Raw genomic sequence first — 13,624 nt, 5'->3', positions numbered from 1 at the left:
ATCCTTTCCTTTTTAAATGAAGCACTGCCACTACTAAAGTTTGAATCTGGAATGATCCCTACAGGCCCAGGTGAGAAAGCTTTGATCACAGCCACAGGTGCTATTGGGAGGAAGTGGGATCTTTAAGGGGGAGGCTAGTGGGGAGCTTCCTGTTAAGGGCCTCCTTTCATGGGACTGAGGAATCCTGGTCTCTTTAATTTCCCACTCTCTGCTTCCCAGCCACCATTAAGTGAGTCACTTGCCACCATGCACTGCCAGGGTGATATGTGGTTTCACCCCAGGTCCAAGAACAACAGGGCAACCAACCACGGAGTGAAGCCTGCAAAAGTCAGCCAGAACATACCTGTGTCTTTTAAAGCTGATTACCTCATATATTTGTCACAGTAATGGAAGGCAATGAAAGTACAAAGCAGGGGAGGGGACCACAGAAAAAAAAAAGTGTAACTTAGTGAAAAATTATGTGGAACACCCTAGAACCAAGTCAAGAACAGCACCTTGTCAGCATCCCACATGGCTGCATCCTAGCCCTAGTCCCTCCTTCCTCCGAAAGTAACCAGCACCAGGGCACACAAGCTCAAGGGCTAAGACAGACACCCCATGCACCACTTGGTATGTCTTTGTGCAGTTCTTGGTTTTCAGGTTCTCCGCCCTGTGTGTCTTTTCCTTGGTCTCTTTGTTATAGTGGCAGGCCCTGAGATCCATGGACGTCCTCACATCTGGATTTTGCTAATTCATATTTAGAATATGGTACACATCTTTTTTTCTCTTTCTTCCATATCTCTTGCAAAATGGCAGCTGGATGTAGAGACCTGTTCAGAGTAATCTGTGATGCTGAAAAAAGTTCTGAATTTTAAAGTAGATATTGGGACCTGAGGCAAATAACATTAAAAACAAGATCATGATGCTAATGTCCACCAATTGAAGTTCACCAGGCTGTCACCTGCGGTCAGAGTCAGTTTACCTAGATTTCTGGTGGCTCCACAGCCACACAGAAGCATTTCAGAAAGAAACATGGAGCAGTGACCCTTAGAAGATTCTGTCTTTTATTCAATGACTCCACGATGTGAGTCAGGACAGGGGCAAGAAGTGAGGCAGCTTGGTGATTGAGCATCTTCAATCACTTTTGTACTTTTGTCTCAGGGGTGGGAAGATTACTGGAGAGTCACAGTCCATGTTGGTAAAGAGGTTGCTCGCTAAATGGCCATTTCCCCTTGTTCTGGGCAAACCTGGGGTAGGTAATGCCTGGTAAGAAAAAGGTTGGCTCAGTAATTTCTGTTGCCTCAGAGTCAGTCTCCACATAGTTTTGGATATGACCACCATGTGGTCCTGCCTGAGGTTTTCGTTCTATTAGGAGTGCTTTTGTTGACTTGTGGAGATCATGGACGAGCCACCCATTATCAGGAAGGCCATTTCCCTTTCTGAGTTCCTTTCAGGGTTTAGATGAAAACAGCACTGACTGCTACCCATATAAAAGAGAAATTGATCCAAAGTTCCAGGTTTTCTTGTGCCTCTAATCAATTTTCACATTAGTATAGATTTTTTTTTTTGGACAAAGGCCCTTGTTCCCATGTAAACAAGTGCTCCACACATTACCCCAAGGCTGTGCTAAATACCACTATGTATCCAAAGTAAAATGTTTGAAGTAAGCCATACATCTTTGTTTCAAAAAAAAGTAAAACGAATACGTGTAAACAGGGATTGAAGTTGATTCAGCAGAGAGAAAACTTGTCCACTGCCACCTATAATCCCATTTAGCAAGAAGTATGTGCACACAATATCACATAGATGGTAACAATGCAAAGGATGGCCAGAACCAGCATTATGAAGTCATAGACATAATAGATGTGAAAATGAAATACATTTCAATAAAGATAGAGCCAAAAGGTAAAATACTTCCCAGGCAAACAATAACTGCAAGCTACATAAAATATTTTTTCTCCAGTATAGGACAAGGCACAGCATTGGCACAACAAAGGAAGTTGGGCTGACCTAACAAATTTCAGCCAAGTATTATACCAATAAGATTTAGATTTTTGTTCCAAAAGGAATGGCTCTTGAAGCATGGTAATAAATAAATATAAAATTGAAGAAGGCCTGCAATACACTGAAGCTGGGATAAGGAATGCCCCAGTGAACATCTGTTTTATCCATATCCTTTCTCCTTGTCTAGCATACAGACTTCCTCCAAAATAATCATTCATTGGTGATGTAGCAGCATAGAAAAATATATAAATCTTCTATCATTGCAATAATAATAACAATGAGAAACACAGGAAATATCTGAAATCCAGAACCAAGTAGAGAGGAAAATATTAGCTGGTGTCTTGATGATCTAAATACATCTCCATGCACCTGTTTCTATCCATATCCATCTCCTAAGTCTATCCATGTCAGCCATTTCTTCATTACTGAACCAGACATAATCTTTCCTTAAGTTCTCATTAAAATCATTGAAACTAAGCCTATCAAGAAGATCACCATCCTGAAAGAGTTGAAAATTAAAAACCAATGAATCCCCTGTTGAAAAAAGGATGGATCACAAGATATTTGTGCAATCGTTCTTCAAATTTTACATCTGAATTTTTCCATTTTACCAAATATGACATCTGTATTTTGGTATTGGGAACAGTTTCACATTTCCTCCAACAATTAAATTTCCATTAAAATCTATTTCAAGCTTTTTGTAGGTCCAAAGATAACAAACTTCTACATTTTCATCTGCTTCACCAATAATACCCCATATTGCTAAATCAACTATGTACATCTGGTACCAGTAGTGAATTTTGATAGCATAAACAAAGGCATCTCTTTTCTTTATCAAAATCAATTTCACAGTAACTGGCTGGCATCACATCATCTTTAAATTTAATATCTAGACCACTAAATTCCATTTCAACTCCTTGAAATGTTTCTCCTGGAGCTTCATGGTAATGACTGTTACTTTTTTTGACCCCACACAGATTAGAAGTGAAAAGTACTTATATGTTTCGAGGCAATTTTGGAAGGGTCCAGCAGTTTTCATCCATAAGACAACTACTTCTGTATCTTGAAACTGACTTTCCTGCCTTGCTCCAGTTCACCATTCTGAAAACCATCCAGTCCTAAGTGAAAGCCACTCCTAGAATCCTTAACATCCAATCTTGAATGTGAAAATGCAATTAAACCACCGATCAACTTTAGACCAAATGCAAGAGATTGTTTTGGGGCCAGGCCTTCCACTGGGAAACTGGAGACTTTAAGGTCAGAAGTGGCCTAAAAGACTACCAGATGGAGCCTGGAGCCTCTGCTGGGAACATGTGTTGATGCTCCTCTGCCTGGGCCCTGGGCAGCAGCAGTGCAGCAGAAGCTGACAGGCCAGGAGCGCCCTGCAGAGGCCTCATCCTGAGCGCTCATGCCTGACTGGCCCATCAATTGCTCTGCCTCTGGTGCTTGTGCGGCAGTGATTCGCATCCACAGGGCACTGGCAGACTCAAGGCCTGGGCCCAGCCGCTCCGCTGATGCCCCTGCCTTAACAGCTCCTGTGCCGCCCTCCTGATCCTGCCAGCCTCTTTCTCTGACTCAGCCACAACAGCATTGTGCAGATTTAAGTGAGTTTTTGAAAAATGCTTATCCCACCCCCAAAAGATAAAAAATTCATAGGGACAAGGATATCACTTGTTCTCAATTTGAATCTCCCACACACCAGGCATAGAGTTATATTTTTTGAAAGAATATATAAATAAATTTCTTTAAAATAGGTGAAATAAAAAGTAAATGAAGAACTAATGAGTTGAGTGGAGTCAAGGAAGTAATTTTAAGAATGCTGTAGAGGGAGGGGTTGACAAAAGACTGAAGACTGGACCATGCGCCCTGATTGACAGCCTGTTGGATCCTAGTGCCCCACAGTGCCCAGGAGCTGATCAAGGATAGAAAGCATTCATCAGAAGACCTGATGGGGAGTCTTTCCCTGATTGTGTAGTTGGCTGAGATCTATTAGCTTACTTTGGATTCTAGTTCTATACTGTGTATATAGTAATTGTGTGACAAGCCAGAGACCATCTGTCACACAATTACTATATGTGCAAAGACTGGTTTTCAGACTGGATGGTTTTCAGTATGTGCAAAGCATGTGAGCATTAAATAAAGGCTGTTTTCATTTCTTCAGCTCCCTGTGCAGTTCTTTAGCATAATAGAAGATAGATAAGGAAAGCAGACAAACAGACATTTTAAAGCAGATTTTCAGAGTGGTCATCAATATATCATTATTGTAATTCTTCAAAGTTCTTGGTATTTTTTAATTGTAAATTCATCAGGAACAAATCTAAGCTTATTTGTCTAAGGTAAGGAATTAAGGAATTTGTTTTTGCCTCTTATTTACTAAACTTTTTTAAAAGTCCTCAAGTTTTTAGAAAACATTTATTCACATGTCAGGCTTGATGTTGGGGTTACTAAGATAAAAAAATTGATTTTTATCCCCAGGAAGTTCATTGTACATTGGAAATAGAGATGCACAAACCATGCATTTCTTTACACTGTGATAAGTAATATAATAGAGGTATTCACACAACGTATAAAATTGCAAACAAAGGCTAGAGGCATTTTATTTAGCTTCAAAATTGACTTTGGCAAAGAAGATTTTGTAAGGCAACTGTAAGAGTTTCTTTGTTTGAAGGAAAAGAAAATAGGAATCAGAGGGTGTGTGTGTGTGTGTGTGTTTGCAGTGTCTTCATGGGGGGGGTATAATTGGTATTTCAAGTGTGTTCAAAGCATGTGAAAAGTCATTAAGATTTCATATAGCAGTTTCTCACTTTTCATTCTATATAGCATTTCTGTTTAGTAATCATTGATGAGATGCTGTGGCAGACAAACTGGGGCCATAATGACTCTTTATTCTAAGGATAACGTGAACCCACTGGATTTTATTCAGAATTGTTTCTTAGCTTTTCTTTTTCCTTTCCTCTTTCTTTCTTTACACCACATACTCTTGTTCAATATTCACAAAAAGAATATGGCCTCCTTTAAAAGATTTTGACAATTCTAAATAAACATTAAAAAACAATTATGATTTCGTCGATAATATTTTCCCAGTTACTCTATGGTGAATGATTTATTTAATTAAAGATGTCACCCTCCTTTTACCATACCCTCCCAACTCTTAGATGAAATTGTTATATGATTTCTTTGCAGTCACTGTGTTGAAAATAAAAGATTTATGATCAGTGTGGTTAGTGGATAGATAATTTTCAAAATGAACTTAGGGGATCTGTTAGGAGTTTACTGTGTACTTCACGTAAAAATGATAAATGCCTGAATTGAAATAGTAGTGGTAAGAGCAGAGAGAGCAGGGTTGGTATGAGAGATACTTAAAGAGGTTGGATCAATAGGACTGGGTCAAAGTTTGAATGTGGGTTGGAAAAGATAGAAATGTTCAAGTTGACTGCCCAGGTTCTGACTCAGCCTTTTGGGTAGAAGGTGACCATATTATAGTGTGTTGAAGGGTTAGGTTCAGAAATAAGATAGGAAAAATTCTGAGTGTACCTGGAAATCTATTGATTTAGAGATGGATAATGTATAAAGTATATGGACATATTGACTGTAGCTCGAGAGAGATCTGATAGGCAAACAAAGATTTGAAGCTCATTGCTGAACAGACAGTAGTTGAAGTTATAGGATTGACTAAAATGTTCCAGGACAAAGTTAACTGGGATCATAAGAAGAAAAATAAAACCTGAAGGATACTAAACAGAATATCAGTATAGTAGGAATTAAAGAAAATTATCAGAATCTTGGGAGATGATAGAGAAAATAATTTTAAGATTTTAAGATTATTCAAGAAGAAGGAGTCAATGTTAAAAGTGATTAAGAAGTCAAGGGGGTTAACCTCTACAATTGTCCATTTAATTTTGATGTTAAAAAAGCATAATGGCCATCATGAGGTGGCATTTTAATTTTTTTCTTTTAAAAAAGTGATTTCATTTAGAAAGAGAAAACAGAACGAAACCAAAAGTATACTGATCACAAAAACATCTACTTAATTTTCTAAATGTTACAAGACCAATTGATCATTTTTATGAAAAGGAAGAGAAATGGGTGTATTTTATTTGCCACTTTCATATCATTATTTCAGTAAATTGTTGATTTTAGTAAATCCATATTACTAAAAATGACAAAACTGCCTTCTCAAATCTCTTTTTTTCAGGACATTAGCTGTATTTTCTTCATTATGTTAAGGTATAATTCAGAATGTTATTTTCTAGCATATTATTAACAATTCTAGATTCATGTCACAGGGGTTATAGTTTGAAATTTTTCATCAAACTATTAATTCATTTTAAAGCAACAGCAACCAAACCTTGTAGCATCTCTTATGTGATTCACCAAATTAATCAGCAATTAAAAACATCAAGGAAAATGTATTCCCAGAGTGAGAATCTGCTGTTTGATTCAGGTCTTCAAGTTTAACTTCTAAGTATGGGAGACAACATATACAAAGTTCAAATCTGGTTTCAATGAAGACAGGAAAGAGGAAGAAACTATAAAGTTTCTCCTCTATTCCCTAACAATATCTGGTAAACAACAGGTCAACAAGTATTTCAAATTAATGTGAACACAAAGCTCAAAATAGCTTTGGCAATACAGGAGAGCAGAGAAAGCACTCAACTGTATGCCAAGGACAAAAAATCAGATGAGAGGGTACAGGTGAAAAAACTGGCAGCAGGAGTAACATTTTGGGATGAGGAAGGAAAGAGATGCTTCCCTGGATTTGCCCACATTCTGAAGCAGGATTGTGTGAGTTACGCTTCCTAGATTTGTAGCATTTACAACATGCATGGCTAGTAACTCTGGAGATGTTAAATCAACTATGTATTTAATCCCAGGTCTCAATAAGTTATTTCCTCAATAAATAATCTCTTCAATTAACTAAAGAAGATTCCAAGAATACATAGCATTTCCTATGTGAGGGTATCCTTTGTGAATAAATACATGTCTTCTTATTTCTTTGGTCTCTGTTCACCCAAAGGGCAGAGACAAGACAGCTAAAATGGGATTTATTCTCTCAATAAATTTAGCATTAAGAGTCTTTAGCCTTCAGAACATCTACAGAGCAATGGAATTATCTAATTCATATTAGGAGGGACAGAAGATTGTGTCTCTCTAGAGTCAGAGAGGCACTCTAGATACTTCAGAAAATTATAAGCAGAGAACTTTCCAAAATCTCCTATGAAGCTATATCTGGTAAATGTAATTTACTTTCTAATTGACTTAAAATATTTTCAATTGGGAAATGAATTAGAATGTATATCTAAATATTTCAATAATCTAGCACAATGCATGACTTTAAGACTTGGAAAATCACAGCACATGTCAATATAAGCACATGGACACACACATGATTTGTATATTTCATTTAGGATATGACATAAGGAAATGCAAGATTAAATTCTGACATGGAAAATTGTCAAGTCTTCATGAAATTACATGCAGTTGAAAAGATTTAGAAAAGGCTTCATGTCTTACTTGATGTGCATAAATAATTTTTGAAAGAACTGCAAAAAGATACATTGTAAAAGAGGCATAGCTCTAGAAAGTTTATTAAACCAATGATAGCCAAAGGATGCCAACAAAGGAAAAGTATTTCGATTTATGTGATCCTAAAAAACATCCTAGTTATTATTAGAAATAATAAAACATTATTTCATAAGATTGATTTCCAGTTTTCCAAATGCGAGAGCTGTTGGGAACAAATTAAAAAGCATTAGAAAGTGCATCAAAATCTCTTTGGAATGAATAAAATTGACACTAGAGATGTTGAGGCAGTTTCTTAGCTCCTGCTTGTGAAACCCTGGCCACATATGGGTGACTCCTTTCTGACACCCAGCTCCTATCTATTATTCAACCAGATTCATAGGTTGTATGCTCGCTAGAAAATAACCCTTCCCTTGCTCCACTTAACCAAAATCTTACATGTTTTGAGGTTGTTTCTGAAATGTCACCTGCTTCATAAAGCCTTTTCTAAATCTCTTCAACTGAACGTAATCTCTCCTTCCACTGCCCTTGTAAAGAATCTCACTCCTCACCTTGTGACATCCATTTGTATTATTGCCCACACTCTTTCAACTTCCTAGAAGGAACACAGTTTCTTGTTGAGATATGTATTCTTTGTCCCCTTAGAACAACATCAGATAGATGGATAAACAGACAACTGATGCTCAAATATTTTATTTTTAATTCAATTAAATTACAGAGAGGAAAAGCAGGCAGGTATAAAAGGATTTTAAAGGACAGACAGAAGACACTTTGGCCAAAATGTTGTTTATCAGAAGTGTGCAAATGGGCCTAAATAGAAGGTATCCTGCCAGTCTATGGATGGACGAATTCTCTTTTGTTTTTAATTTTTCACTCTTATCACCATGGCTTGTTTATTATATTTGTGTCTTACTCACTTGCTTCCTACAGTTGATTTTCACAATGGTCATGTGCCAGTTGGCTAGAGCATGAAATGTTTCTTTGTGGAAGTCAAAAGTGGTACAATTACAAGGTCATCTTATCTCTGCACTTTTAATCAACCATTTAATTCATCCTGATATTTGACTTTTGTGTACTTCCAACTCATGAACATAATTTTACTTCTGACTTTAGATCCCATTTTAGAAATGTCAGCTCTGAGTTTTGAGTATTATTTTTCTTGGCTCTCCTCACTCTGACTCTTACAACCTTGGCATCCTCCTTTGTAAGATCATTTTAAGCATTTTTTATTGGATTAAATGTAAAGAAGAGCCAGGGCATTGTATAGAAGACAGTATTTGTGATTGCTTTTCAGTATTAAGTTTTGAATTTTTGTTGTCATCTAGCTCTTCCCCTTTAGTTTGTCAGATGGCTATTTCTGTGCTAAGTGGTTCTGAAGTCTTTGTTAGGGACAGTTCTGTTTCTATAATGATCCCTTAAATCAAGTGCAATATAGAACATTCAAAGATGTGATTTTTATCTTCTTCAATTACTCATTCACTCCAAATTCCAATATACAGTATATAAGTAAAACTTCACAGAATTAGTTAAAAGTCTTTACGTGATTAATTTCAAAGTACATGTAAATATATTTCCATGGAATATCAAGATTAAAAAGATGATATTCTAGAAGGTAATATTGTGGTCCTAAAATAAACTTTGTATATTCTGAGATAGTCTATACCATAGCTTTCAAAAAAATTTAAAAAATGTGAATTGAATTAAGATTCAAAATACATTTTTGGAGGAGTAAATTATGCATTTAAAAACCATTATATGTCTGCAGTAGAAAGGATGTGCATAACATTATTTTAAAATTTGAGTAAGTAAATTAATTTAATTTTGAAATAGTTCTAATCTTATAATTTTGAAAATAATTTCTAAAATTAATTATATTCTCTGAAATAAGTTTCACTGTAATTCCTTTCTCTCCTTGTTTATTTTCCCATTCCCCTCACAACCTCTTATATTACAGTAGGTGGGGTAGAGAGAGAAGATGGGAGGGGAGGGGAGGGGGGATAGTAGAGGATAGGAAAGGTAGCAGAATACAACATTTACTAATAGGGCATTATGTAAAAATATGGATGTGTAACCGATATGATTCTGCAATCTGTATTTGGGGTAAAATTGGGAGTTCATAACCAACTTGAATCTAATGTAAGAAATATGATATGTCAAGAGCTTTGTAATGTTTTGAACAACTAATAAAAAAAATAAGTTTCACTTTATAGAAATACTGAATTTCATTTTCTCTAAATGTACTCTAAAAATAACCTCACAATTTCCAATTCAGATTGATTGAATTTAATATGCCATCTTAAATTTGTTTGCAATTCCCGGTACAAATAGGAAAAGTCAACTATTCATTTATCCAGATTATCAGTATTGTTTGAAAATGCATGAAATATTTACTTATGTTCTCTTTTTACTGCTGATAAATTTCTCTTTGGAGGAGTATGGAAGTTAATAATACGTTCTCACTTTAGGAAAAATAAAAGATAAGAATCTATGCTTATTTAATGCTTATTATGTGCACTGTATAAGTAGTCTGACAATTACCTTTTGAGGTTTTTGAGATTCTGAGTTTTTCTACCTTTCTTTCTTTCTTTCTTCTTTTTTTTTTTTTTGCATTTTGTAGGGTTTGAAGAAAAAAAATACCAAGAAGTTAAGTAACTAAGGTGGAAACATTCTAAACAAGTCAAAAGTCAATTATTTAAATAAGTTCACAGGTTATCACAACACAAAATAAGCAAAGAAAATATAGTAAGTTATTATTATTTGTAGATATAAAATACATACTAGATATTAGCAATTAAAAACAGGTAAAATGCATACTTTTAATGTGTGTTCATCTTTTTAAATGTAAGTTAAAAACATAAGAGTCTCATAGAATCACTTAAAAACAGCAAATCATATAAAAATAGAAAAACCTGTTAAAATTTGATTTAGCATTAATTTCAGGGTAATAGAATACAGGTTATTTTTATTCTTTTATTTACTCTAAATTTCTGACTATGACTATTTCTCAGGGTGTTTTCTTTTCTTTCAACCCCTCCCTCTAATCCCTGCCAGTACTAGGGATTGAATCCAGGTACATCTCCAGCTCTTTTCCTGTTTTGTTTTGTTAAAGATAAGGTACAGGATCTTGCTAAATTGCTGAGACTAGCCTCAAACTTGTAATCCTCCTGCTTTGGCTTCCCAAGTCTCTGATCTCAGTTTTATTTAACAACAACAATATATTTTGCTGGGAATGTTGCTCAGTAGAACACTTGCCTAGCATTTGTGAAGCCCTGGTTCCAACTCCAGTACTACAAAAGGAAAAAAGGAAGGAAGAAAAGAAAAAACAATATATTGTTTTAGAATCATAGATACATATACACATAATAATATGAACTCATATTATTAAATAAAAATATGAACTCAGATTTGAAACATAAGGTTATATTCTTTTTACTACTATCAAAGACTGACTACCTAAATCTAAGAAAAGCTTTCAAATACTTTTGTTGGTGTTTGGGTGTCTGTGAGAGAGAGGGAGGGAGGGGAGAAAGAGGGAAGGGTGGGAAGCACACAAGCTCACCTGTCAGAGAGCCTCTGTTTACCTTTAGCTGTTCTCTGTGTAGACAACCTTCATGATAATTACTTTTTGTGCAGATGGGAAAATCCTTCCTAAATTGCATGTAACATTTTTTTCTTTTTGAGTTCTATTGGTTGTTATTGAAGATTCATTAGAACATTTGGAATTACCTTCAGAGCAATTAAAAATTTAGAGTTCCAGGGAAATCTGACTATAAATTCTCTTGAAATAGCTGGGCTAGTTGAACTTATGGTGAGGTTAATATTCAGCATTAGGAGATTTGACTGTTTCTGTTTAAATGGCAAATTTAGATAAAGTCCATTTTAGAGAGTTCCAAGTTAAATCAATGATGTACACAAAAGAACCTGGAAAAAATAAAGTATTCCACTTGAACGGCAGACTAAGGATAGTAATTAGAGATCACAGGCCCAACCACCAACTAGTAAGATTGTATTACAAAAGACAAAATCAGCAGTAAAAGAAAATAAAGCCAGGAGCCCAGGTCAAAGTCAGGTTTGACAAAGGTTATAAATCAAAACAAATAGCATCAGAGTTTAAGGACAGGTGGACCAGCAGCAAATGAGTGGTAAACCTAAGTGAGTTGTTGCATGTGGGTGTTGACTCTGATTCTCTTTCTTCCCTGTTTCTCTCCTTCCCTTCCTCCTTTCTCTTCCTTTTTTCCACTTCCTTCCTCCATTTTCTTCCTTTTCCAATAATCATCTCTCCTACATGCACTGTTTAAAGTGTCTATTATAATTATGAATACGTGTGTTCCCTGTCCTTACAGTGTTCTCAGACTATGTGTGTTGAGACCATAGGTTAATATTTGTCTTTGTTTAATTTATCTTGAATATTCATCTGCAGTGTTTTGGTTTTGTTCACAATCTAAAATATGAATCTAATGCTGAACACATGGCCTGTGCTGTGGAAAGTTATGGGCTTTGGGGCAGAAACCTCACCCTTGACCTTCAAACTGAAATGAACATTCTATGCAATGTAGTGTCTATAGCTACTGATCTTGTAAAGTAGAGTTCACTTGTAACAGTGGTGCAAAAAGCCTTGGGTAATAGCCCCATGTTGACTTGGTGATAAAACCAGAGAAATTCATGATGAAACTTCAAGGAAGAGGGATCATTTTTCTTACAAGATAAATGAGTTCTTGTTATTATAAGAAACACGGGTGAAATTTTACAAAACACACTTGCCCACTGCTGTAATAGTATGGAGTTTGATATCAAATCCAGACTTGGAAAAAATAGGAACACAGGCTTAAAATATGTTATTTCAAGTGGAAATTCATAACAGCTGCATAAGAGATATGATATTGCCTTTTAGCGAGCTAATTTCGTCCCAATTTTAATAGTGACCAAAGGTCAGTCCTTTTGGATTGTGTGCAGAACACATTTGTAAGTTAGGTGTTATAAATCATCCTTATGTTAAGTGGAAGGCAACTGCAACACAAGTCTACGTATTAAATCAAAAGTGTCTTTTACAATGTGGGATGGAGAAGCAAATGTTTATAGTAACAGTCTCTTAAGTGCTTGATGAAATAGAAAGGTAACTTTGCTACTTTTGTGTTGGACAGGATTTATGTAAAAGAAAGTTTTTTTGTAGAGGATACCAAACCATGCAGAACAATTCTCATTTTGATGTGGACATATGTGCTGTCTGTCTGTTTCTGTGTCAATCTTTCTATCTTAAAACCACATTTTAGAAAGTATTAGCTGTGTCCTGAATGTCCCTAATGGATTAGATTTAGAGAGGGCTTGTTGGAACATTGGATCATTTCTGATTGATCAGTTAGAGGGACTGAAATACAGCTAGTGCCACAGCTGACAGCAGCACAGACACTAGAAGTAGGTGATTGGTGTTGATGGATGGATAGAACTTGGGATTCATTACAAACTTCAAATGGGATCCAGAGAAGTATTTCTGGTAAAATGATAGTGAAAGGATATGGCAATGGGAATATAAATTGGTATAATCTTTTTGACTTGCAAATTATTAATAAAAATTACATATGCTTTAATATTTTTTATGTATGACAAACTATGCTGTTTATACATATAATTTAATAACAATTATTTATGATGTGTCAGGAGTCTTAGAAGTGTTATTTTTCCTTTTCTAGTATTTCTATATCTAGGACTATATACTATGTAATAATCAATATCCATAAAAGAATTAAGTAATAAGGTATTTGCTTCATTTTAGTCTTTTAGAATGCATTTCCAAGTAATCTACAATAAGTATACATTCAATTTATAATTAAAATAATAAGCTTAATTTTTTTCTGGCTCAATGTGATTCCTGACTTCTCTTCAGGAAGATTTCCTTCACATGGCTCCCTGCCCAACTACCTTGTCATTCAGATACCCTGCCTGTCTGAAAATAAAATCTTTGTGCTACTTTTTGAATCTTCAGAGTAGAGTGGGTTTTTTGTAGACTTAGAAGATTTTAGTTTATTCTTCTTAGGAATTCAGCCCCCACCATAGTCAACTATTGATTATGGAACCTCCTTATCTGAATATAATCTGGGATGGAGATGTAAATCATTCCATT

General features: G+C 35.4%; 1 pseudogene; it reads right to left on the bottom strand.

The window, feature by feature from the left end:
* Positions 1 to 1,510: 1,510 nt before the first annotated feature.
* Positions 1,511 to 3,687, bottom strand: LOC144374930 (transmembrane 9 superfamily member 3-like; annotated as a pseudogene).
* Between the last annotated feature and the right edge of the window lie 9,937 nt (positions 3,688 to 13,624).

Source organism: Ictidomys tridecemlineatus, unplaced genomic scaffold (assembly GCF_052094955.1).
Source record: "Ictidomys tridecemlineatus isolate mIctTri1 unplaced genomic scaffold, mIctTri1.hap1 Scaffold_96, whole genome shotgun sequence".
In the NCBI taxonomy this organism is placed as follows: Eukaryota; Metazoa; Chordata; class Mammalia; order Rodentia; family Sciuridae; genus Ictidomys; species Ictidomys tridecemlineatus.
This window is presented reverse-complemented; position numbering and strand designations above follow the sequence as displayed.